This window comes from Dromaius novaehollandiae, chromosome 2, assembly GCF_036370855.1.
Source record: "Dromaius novaehollandiae isolate bDroNov1 chromosome 2, bDroNov1.hap1, whole genome shotgun sequence".
NCBI classification, from domain to species: domain Eukaryota; kingdom Metazoa; phylum Chordata; class Aves; order Casuariiformes; family Dromaiidae; genus Dromaius; species Dromaius novaehollandiae.
Genome location: NC_088099.1, coordinates 158,914,361 through 158,925,198, shown reverse-complemented (window position 1 = coordinate 158,925,198; position 10,838 = coordinate 158,914,361). Strand labels below are relative to the sequence as shown.

General features: G+C 38.8%; 1 long non-coding RNA gene across 2 annotated transcripts in view; it reads left to right on the top strand.

The window, feature by feature from the left end:
* The first annotated feature begins 539 nt into the window (after positions 1–539).
* Positions 540–10,838, top strand: part of LOC135327364 (uncharacterized) — a 119,741-nt gene continuing 109,442 nt past the window's right edge. For both annotated transcript variants that reach the window (XR_010387483.1, XR_010387482.1), the window contains exons 1-2: positions 540–643; positions 1,164–1,272. This is a non-coding gene — a long non-coding RNA (uncharacterized LOC135327364). The remainder of the gene's footprint in view (positions 644–1,163; positions 1,273–10,838) is intronic.

Genomic DNA, 10,838 nt, shown 5'->3' with positions numbered 1-10,838 from the left:
TGGGAAGTCCTTGAAACAAAGTACATTTTTAACTCAGATTCCCGCCTTTTTTTCAAAGAGTTTCGTGGCTGGCAGCCTCCTGTTAATCTGTTCTGTTTGAACTCTGGCAACATGCAAGCCAACAAAAGCAATTGAAGTCTGCAGTAATGATCAACTCTGGGAAATGATCGGCATGGATTAAAGCAAATTTAAAGGGTAATTGCTTGGCAACAAGTTCCATAACCGTGAGTGTTAAGTATAGGATGGGACTTTGAAACTCTGGTAATTAAATCAGAAAACCTGTTTGTATAATGCATATTGTTCTTTTAGCTTGACTGAACTGAAAAAAATATTCTTTTAAAATAATCCAGTATTTTGTTTGCAGGAGATTTTATCTATCTGAGATACTGCTGCAACTTTATTGCCAAAATATATGGGTACATCATAATCTTTGATGTATTTAGCCTTAGACAGAGAAGCGCTGCTCTCCTTGTTTTGCTGGTGAGGAGAGAAGATAGGGCACAGAGAAGCCTAGCGACACACCCAAACTGACATAGGAAATCTGTGGAAAGCAGTGTTTTGAAGCAGGTAGCAAGTTCTAAAGATCCAGCTTCTGAATCACAGTTTTATTCGTGTCTCTGAAGTTCTTGTATCTTTGTTTCTGGTAAGTACAGGTAAAAATCTGTAGTTAGAGTTCAACCGGACAGTGATTTATTGCTTTCCTATACAACGCTTATTGGGTTTGGTCAAGGGAGGAGTTCATTAGGGTCACTAACATCATATGATAAAGAGGGCACAGCTTGTGTCTTGAGAAGGAAAACAAAGTTCATATTCAAACCAGGAGTAGGAGGTTTTGTAGAAGTGAAGAGGTTAATCTCTGTGGGCATTAGCGCTCCGGTTCACTCATGCTCCCTGATTGTTCCAAATTCGAGCTCTGCATGGACTTTGGGGCTCTGAGTGATGGTCACAAGCAGATCTAGGTGGCATGGCTGTAGCAGACGTAACCTGAAACTGTCTGCCCTGCCCTTTTGTGAGGGACAGTTGGTCCAGACATATTCCTCTTTGGCCAACTGCCATACAGGTTAGTGCAGCAAGAAGGTTTCTGGCCAGCGATGAGTAAAATATACAAACGGCACCACGTGGGGTTTTGCTTGTTCATCTGTTTGTTTGTTTGTTTTTCTCAGCTGTCTGATGCCTAAACTATGGGACAGAGATAAATAATTTCATCTCTTCAACATCTCAGTGCTGTGCCAGCATGGAGTTTGTATATGTTGGGCAACTGGGTATTTACAGGTAAATTCTTCCTGTGTTCTTCTGGTTCATTTTTGAAACGGTTATGTATAAGTAGTTAGGCTGGTTGTGGACAAGCTGGCATGTTATTATGTGTCTTGTACACCTACATTATGTATTTCATAAAGAATTTTCAGGCACATGTATTTTATTGTGGCATCATACTCAATGCAATCTCTTATGCATTAAAATAATCTGTTGAAGTGCAGGCTTCTGGGGATTCAAAGAGGCTCACGTTTACAGATTTATATACACTATCTCGCTCTCAGATGGTGCTGCATGGATTAGAATTGCCTCCATTGAGGATTTTTATGCAGGTTTTCAAAGAGAGGGGCTTCAGATTAAATACAGATGTGAAAGTGAACTTTGTTATGTATGGACCACAGTGCAGTTCCTCCAGTGTTAGACCGCTGAGAACACTTTGCAGGATCAGGGTGAACTTCATTATTTTCAGACGTCTGCATCATAAGCTTCTATTACAGCCAAAGAAGAGCTAGTCAAGGCAGTTAACAGAACTAAGAATCTGTTTCAGGATAAGATGAATTGTGTTACTATCTTCATTAATTTGTATGTCTAACTCTGCTGGCTATAAAGACATTTTCAGGTGGCTGGGCTGGGTACAGACACATACTTTGGTAGATACTTGTATCTGATTAGGGGAATTCTGCCTCCAGTCTCATTTTTTTTCTTCTGTATCTGTGTATGTGCTTTTCTTTTAAAAAAAAATTATCTGTTCTCTTTCTATTTTAGAGGTCTGGAGTGATATTTAGAGATTTATTACTTTGGTCATTCAGTGAATAATGATCTGTGCTTTTCTTTTTCTTTTCTCTTTTTTTAAACAAGGCCTTTCAACCTGAAGCACTGCAAACTGAAAAACACACATGTGCTGTGCTCAGTTCTCCCAGGAGAAGCTGTTGTAGGAAACAAACTACATACAGACATTATTTCCATAATCAGAAAATTAATAACTTGTTTGATGTTCTAAGTATCCCCACAGTTTTTCACAGCTGATAATATATTAAACCCAAGAGATAATGGTGGTGCTAGTGGGACGAAGTCCCCAATAAGTATTATTTAGAAACATTTTAAAGATTTTAGAAACATTTTAACGATATAAGGCTAATTGTAAACAATAATCTCTCTTATAGTATTGCAAATTAGTAAATCTCTACAATATGAAAATAATTCCTCGTAGGTTGTTGGGTGGCATTTTGCCTCCCTCTGTGATTTCTTAATTTGTTGCCCCAAAAGTGAATGGTTCATTGGCCTCGATAATCTGTTGTGAAAAGGGTGAGCGATCCACCCACCCCCAAAGCTGAACAAGATTCTTGCAATAGCGGGAGCAGCAATTGCTTCTTGATGTTGTTATGGGTTTGGGTTTCACTGGTTACATGCCAGCAGCAGGCTCTGTGCTGTGGAACAGCTAAAGGGTGATTTGCTTTTGTGTGAGGGAGTTTAAAGACTGGAGAGAGAAAGATCAGACAAAAAAAGAAACATGATCTTTGCTGAGGGCATGTGCAGATGAGAATTTTTCTTCCAAAATTAACTGATTGCCAGATCATTTGAGTTAATTCATATAATAGATAAAGGCAACACAGGCACTCCTCTAACATTTCTTCCAGGACTGAGGGGGGTCTAGGTTACCCTGTGGGAAGATCTCTCTAGCACATTTTAGTCTGCTGGCACTCCACTGAAGTTAATGTAGAAGGAAAACCTTCAGGAAGATGATACTCTACAGAGCAGTTTTGGGATGTGCTGTCGTCCAGGAATTATTTTGCAGGGGACATGTTGCCTAAAATACAATTTCATATTACACCTGATTCCACATAACCACATTCTTCTCCTGAAAAGAGAGGTCCTTCTGCCTCCAGCTATGGGTCTCCTTGCTCACCACGCTACGTCAGATGCCAGGTTCTTCTAGTTCCTGGATGAGCAAGCTTGGGTTGCGGAACCAATGACCAAGGGGTAGCTTTTTGTCAGATCAGCGAGCTGAACTGTCTCACTTTGCAGCCTTGAGTACTCTAAATCCTCTGTAAAGGAAGAGATGGGAGTACATCGTTGCTGTGGGAAAGAAGAGATGGCAGCCTATGATTAAAGAGGAGTTGGTCAAATACGACACGTTGGCCTTGAAGGTTCAGCTCCAAGGCTGTGTCTCAGAAGCTGAGGGCAACAATCGGTGAGGATCCTGTAGGAAGTCCCCTTCTAATAGAAGGGGAAATTAAAAAAATAAATGAATGAGAGAAGAACAACCCTCATTACCTCATCTGGGAGCAGGGAGAGACAGAAAGGGGGGAATCAGTTGTGGGTGCAGCCCCTAAACTCCATCAAGCCCTGGAGATGTGAGTCCTTGGTTTAAAATGCAGAGCAACTCAGGTCCTTGCCCCAGAAGGTGTCTGGAAAGAGGGCAATTCAATCGGACCCAGACCTACAATGCACATGGACAGACAGAAAGTCTATGGTAGGAATTTGCTATTTAGAGGTGCTGAATCCCTCCTAAAAGCACTAACTTCTGGGAAGTTAAGATTGCTCAGCAAATTTTGGCCCAAGGGAAATTTCATAGAAGAAGCACCATTGGCAAAGCAGCAGAAAAAAAACATAGGCAGATGGTACTTACTGCTTTGTAGTAAAGCCAGATAGGAAAGAGGGGGAGTAAATGAGAAGGAATAAGTAACTTTTTTTCTCAGCCTCTTTCATCCAAATAGCTCTTTAAAATATATACTTTTGAAATGTTTTCATTTTTTCAATGCATCTGCTTTGGTTTTATTTGATACTTTAAGGGCTTTTCCTACATTGGTTTTATTCTAGTACTTCTTTTGCTAGTAGAAAAGAGGTGAAAAGTCAGTCCAAGATTTTGGGCTTTTTTTGGTTTAGATAAAATAAGCTAATTCTATTTGTGGGTTTATTGCAGTAACTTTTTCAAATTTAATCTAGGAATATTTGCCCCGTGGATATGTATATGAGATAAACACACGTGGCTGATTTTCACGTGAGCAAGAAATCCCTATTAAAGTATCTGTTTTTCTCCCCACTCATGTTAATATTTCCTTTGTTCCTCAAACCTGTTGGCTATTTTATACAATGTGTAAAAATTATAGTTAAGAATATAGTAAAGACATATACTTTTAACTGCATCTTACTGGAAGGCTTGGCAGCTTTTCTTTCCTTACTATCATTAAACAGCCAGCCAGTTACAAAGCCAATATTACACCTCAGCATCCCACTTCAGTGATTAAAAAAATCTTGAGTGAAATGATCCACATAAGATTAGAACCTCATATCTCAAGAAAACCAAACATTCTCTATTTTCTAATCTTGCTTCAATATTTTAGTTAACATTGGGCTAGTATTTTTATCTTCCGTGGGAAAGGCTATGTATATCAATATTTTGATATTATAAGGAATATGAAAATATCTTTGTGTAGAGTTCTACAGCACGTTCAAAGACATCACTTGGGAAATGAGAAACAGAGATAGTTAGCAAGTTTTTCTGTTCAGAAACTTTGGTGAAACAAAGACTGTACAATTTCCTCTGAAATGTTAAGCTTGAGATTTCACTAAAACTCTCCATTTCTGCTAACAAAAAAACCCCTGTCACAAAATATTGCAGCTCAAAGGAATAATTTTCTTTTACAGCTTTATGTTTAAAAAAAACCCCAACACTTATTAATGAAATCCGAAACTTTTGATACAAAATTTAATTTTGTACTTAATTTTTTTATTAAAAACAGTTTTCAAGGGAATTGTTTGACCTCTTGTGGGAAAGGGCAAGTTAGCTTTGTCACAGGGAAAAACTTCTATGCTAAATGATATTCCATTGCATTTAGAAATGGCTGGATTTTTCCTCCATTGGAGATAACAGCATCAAACACAATCTGATATCAACATTTGTTCAGTGAGTAGCCATTAGTCATTAAAGAAATATATTAGATTAAACAGATAAATTCCATACTTTCCATTCCTCACTTGAGTAAGAATTAGTAATATCAGCTCCCCAGTGGAAGGAAATACCCAGATGCACCCTCACCTGATCACCTTGATTTTAGAGGAATGAAAGTGATATAAACCAGCTGAGGATCTGGCACACACTGCGAAATTCAGTGAGACTGGCAGTTCAACTCAAATCTCTCTTGGATGTTTCTGGAGGCTATTAGCACTTCCTTGTGGGAGGTGGACAGCTCATAACCTTTTGCCTTGACTTGGTCAACTGAATGTAGCCAAAGCAACAAGCACCCCAAATTCGCATCACCTGATGTTTTTTCAGTGCCTTATGTAAAATGAATTGGTGACTTTGGATTTGTTGACACACGACCAAACTGATGAGTTTGGCATCTTTCACCAACTTAAAAGTAAATTAGAAGATTTCCCCATAGAGACTTATTAAGAGAAATAAAAATATCATTGAAATAACCCAAGAATAGTTTCCCAATAATATTGATGTAGAATCTAGTATTTAGAGACGTGGAATATGTAGACATTTGCTGAAGACTGAGAGGATTTTGAACTGCTGGCATAGATCACATCACAATTTCTAAACTGCTACAAAATAATGGTGCAAATTGGAGATATCTCAAAATGGTACTCCGTAAAGTCAAGATAGCATCAGAGCTGTGATCTCAAGGCTCCAGATCAACTTCTTCATTTTATTTTATTTCTGAGAAGTATGGTAGGAACATTAAAGGAGGTGGTGAACTTGCCCCGGATATGGGATCACCCCACAGACTAACATAACTTAATGAGCAATTAGTTATCAGCCCAACTTATGTCTCAGGTTTAGGAAGAAAGGCATAAGAATGGGCATTTGTTCCCCTCTCCCCCAGTTTAAATCATAGAGATGAATTTTAAAAGGTAGTTTAAAATCTCTTGTTTTCGTATTGCAAACCTTCTATTACTGTAATTTGTAATCAGTGAGAAATTAAAAAAAAAATCTCAGGTTGATGCAAAGTTGTTGTCCCTTGAAATTCAGAGATATGATTAGTTTATTTGTTTACAGGTGTACAACTGGTTAATTAAGACTTATCTCCATTTTAATAACAGCTGTGTTCTACAGTCTGTGTTTATGATTAAGTGTGAATGTTCAGCTATCCTAAAAACCACAGAACAATTAGGATGGTAGTTTCTGGGCTGGGCTGCTGATTTGAAATATATTGGATATGATTTGGAATATAATTACCTTCAAAAGCTTTGCCTTGATATATGCTTGTGCAGTGTTATAAGCAGACTGTTAAAATCAATCTCCTTGTAGGTAGAGCTTCTTGCATTTTCTGGAAAAAGATTACCTGCCAGATTAGAATTGTTAAAATACTTTATTTTTCAGGAAAAGGCTGATTTTGATTATATTTTCTATTTTGAATGGAGAAGATTCAGAAAAACTATTTAATTTCAAATGGACAAAATAGCAATATTTAAAAGTGAAATGTTGAATTTTGGCTTGGAACACTCACATTTTGGATCTAGAAATACAAAATAAACTATCAGAAAGTTGGGTTGAAAATCCCCCTTCTTTCTTGTAAGATTAGCCTTGTGCAACTAACTATGGTAAATAATCTGTCAGCGCATTGTAAATCATCTAATGGAACCACACATCAAAGAACAATTCCCAATGTCACTTCTTATTGTAGAGAGTTTGAGACCCTTTGAGGGTTTTTTTGCAGTCATATTGTCCACTAATTTTCCAAAATAGCAAAGAAAAACAGGGGGAAGTCTGTGTATGAAATGTTCCTTCACAATACCAGATTGTTGTATCTGTAGCACTCCCCAGACAGTACCACTTGGACACTCAAAGGCTCAAGATAGCAAGGATCCCGGGGGAAACTGAGCAAACTCTTTGAGAAATCAAAATGGCTGGAAACTTCCTACCATGTTAGATGAAGCTGGGCTAAGGTTTGGTGGCAATGATTTGCCCTTTCTAAGAAGGGCAGGTGTCACTCTTCTCCTGGCTACATGGTCCCACTCCTCCCTTGTCTTGTCCTTGGTCCTCGCCAGTCCTTTTTGTGAGCTCATTCAACTCACTAAAATCCACAGAATACCATCTTATCTTTCCCCGCTGCCCTACAGCATCATTTCTGCTGGGTTAGTGACATGAACCAGCCCAAGGAGTGGCTCAAAGGCCGTCAGAGGTAGCCCAAGATAAGAGCAGGGGGGAGGGTGCCGAGAGGTGGGAGGGGAGAGAAGGTTGGGAGAACCACACTGCACCTCGGTGTCAATGGTGTGTCACGGAGCTGCACCCTAAAACCTGCTCCTTTGAACAGCTGGCCTCAAGCCTTTTTCAGGCTCTTTTGCTGTGCTGATACAGTGTACAAAACATTTCTTCTGTATGGTCCTTTGCGGTGTTGTTAACCTGCAATAACACCACTGAAAAGCACCATCAGGACATGTCATGTATAGTGGTAAAGCACTAAAATGCTGGAAGTATAACATTAAGGTTTTACAAGAATTGAAGAAAATAGTGGAATTAAAATGTAATTGTCACTCTCTAGGTACATCACATTGTATCTTAAAACCACAGAAATCATCTGACAGCACCTGGGACTTTAGCAGCTCATGTTGTTCCTAGACTGGAGGAAACCCAGGAGAGATGGGGGTTCTTAAATTACGGGGGAGCTGTAATTGAGGAATTCTTCTGAATCCTCCTGGATGACTGAGAAAGTAACACCTCTACAGTGGAGATGGCAAAATGGGGTGAGGTTGCTGAAATCCACAACTTAAACCAAACACAAAGGCAGCTGAAGCTAAAGGAATGGGTTGGACGCTGTGGTGTCTGCTGTGTGGCTGCATATTCAGCTCGGCGGTCTTCACTGGGGGGAGTAGCCACTACTGATGGGCAAGTAAAGAGTGCAGTGGCAGTCTCCACAGCTGGGGAGGCAGGATGCAGCAGAACTTGTCTGCTGAAGCCCCAGCACAAAGCAAGACCCTTTAGACTACCAGGGTTATGCAGTTTTCAAAGACTTATCATTCTGATGGAAAACCACAGGGCGGGAGGTCCTGACAACTTGCATAAAAGCTGTAAACAGTCTTTTCTTCAGTAGGATTTTACTTCATTAATTCAAGGTACTCATTCAATATTCTGCCATAAAGCACGCACTCCCCGGACAGAATATACACAAACTGCTTCAGACCTTGTCTCAGATATGACCAGAAACTGGCAAGGGATCAACGCACAGTGGTTTAAGAGGTCATGCTACAACTAAGGATGGTTTTAAAGCGACCTATTTACATTTTGTCGCAATGGTCTATGAACCAGCACCTGGTTAATTACTGCATCTCGTTGGAGGGCCAGTGACTTCTAAAACTGCTTTGGCTAATTGGCCATATGTTTAGACATGAATAGGTTAATATTAAACAGGTTTAAATATTAGTTAGGTAAGCACATGGAAATATCTTGTGTGGACATTTTAAAATTGATTTACCCTCTATTTGCATTTGAAGTCAATTTTAGGGCATCAGTATAGGGGGTAGAACTGGTTCAGCTAAAAAGGTTTAAAATAACGTCTTTAGTTAAATCAGTGCAGGTTCAAGTTTAAACCAGATCTTAGATGAAAGGCACAGCAGCAGTGTATCGTACTTACAGTAAAAATATTACGACACTTGTTTTATTATTCATCTTTAGCACAAACCTAGTTTTACAGTGATAAATGCAACAAATAACCCTTTCTCCCATATAGTTCTCCTACTATAAAAAAGAAGCAAGCAGATTTAGTGTTTCACTGGCAATAAGTCAAATGTTGCTTAAGACGTAAGTCAGTGCCATTTGACACAATTGATAGTTTCCACTTGAGTAAAATTCATAAATGTTACCAGTATGAGGTCTGAATGGATTTTTAATCTCTAGAGTCATTGGCAGGGTAGTCTGAGGAAAACTAGGGTTATTTTGATAGACTTATATTTGGCTGATGAATAAGAAGGACCTCTTTGAATTCCGTGCCTGAGAGCTTAGCCTGATCTTTATCCATCTATCTTTGTCTGTTTTTCCTGTACATTCCTGTTTTATTCAGTTGTGACTTTCTTTTCCTTAAAGGGCTTGTGCGTACGTGTGGATAGCCACACAATATTGTAGTTTGCTTCTTTTGGAGATAGAGATTGTAATTGGTTATTGATGGCCTATTTGTATGCTAATGTTGCTCAATAAAAAAAGCTAAAGCATAATTAATGCTCTTGCTTCACCAAAAAAAGAAAGGGAAAAAGGAAAGCTTGGAAAGGTCAATGGATTTCTTATAATAAATTACTAAATAATGGAAGACATGGGAGCTACATCCTAGAATGTAATGCTTTCACTATTTATTAGCTATTATTTATTACAAATGCTGACTATACTTACTTTTTGGTAAGTATTTTCTATATACGATGTATTTAGACATTATGACCCTGTGGTTTGTGGTATAATGTACTGCAGCCTGCCAAATTTCAGATGTAGTGGCTTTCAAGAGAACAGCATCTCTGTTTATTCTCCTATATTTCATTAACCCACAATTCAGTAAAACTACAGGCGAGGCTGGCCAGCTCTTCGTTCAGAGACACAAGTCAGAAAACCTCGTGTAGATCTCGCAAACACTTATTCACAGAGCAGTAAGCTCTAGCCCTGAAGGCAACACATGCAACATATTTTACCGCTGAAGTGAATAAGCGTTGGCAGAAGTGGCTCCTTACATACTTAAAAAGCAAGGAAAATTTAAAGCTCGAACCTTAGCTCATGCAAGTGCTGCAATTGGATCCAGTGGGTTTTGGATCATGCTGTTGGATGTAGCAACGACAAGCACCTGAGCTAGATATGCTGCGGTATGGGCAAGTGCGGCACCGAGCTGGATGAACAAGTGCATGGTGCCCCTGTTCTTATCCTGCCCCAGCTGTGAGGCAAAGTGAATTCAGGTGCCTTACCTGAGACCAATTATTGTGTACAGCCTCACAACTGAGATGGACCAGATGTGATGTGTAGGTGGTTATCTCTGCTCTGGCAGGAGGGCAATAACAGTAATTTGTTAAATTGCCACAACTCTATTCCATTCAGGCATACACCTAAACAGCCAGATACTGTTTGGGTTTTAATGTCAAAATGACATCAAACTTCTGGTTGGAAGAAAAAAAGAAATGAAAGTTGTAGTCGAAATGGTGTGACCTTTACCCATATATTTTAAGCCATTGTCTTGTAAATAAAGAGACAATGCTAGAATGATGGCAACTGTGGCTTCCTATTAGCATAAAACACATTTTTAGAATTAGCACTCACAAATTACTGAATTTTAAAATTGTTCCTTCAGCACATTTTCTTTCTGTATTGCAATGATAGAACATAGGAGATATAGTCTCCCAAACTTTGTAACTTTGCCTCTTTGGGTGTATTACAAAATACAGTTCTTGCATTTACTGCTCTTCGTGTAGTTTATCTAAAGCAGCTGAATATTCATGGAGTAGCTGTACAGTTTAAAAGCAAATAAAAGACTGTTCCAAGAAAAATATTTCGTTCCTTAAGAAAATTAAGTATAACAATAAAAAAGTTTAAGCATATGTTCTTTTAGTCCAAAACTAGCAAATATGAACTCTGTTTACTCAGAAATTCAGCAAAGTTAAAGCTTCTT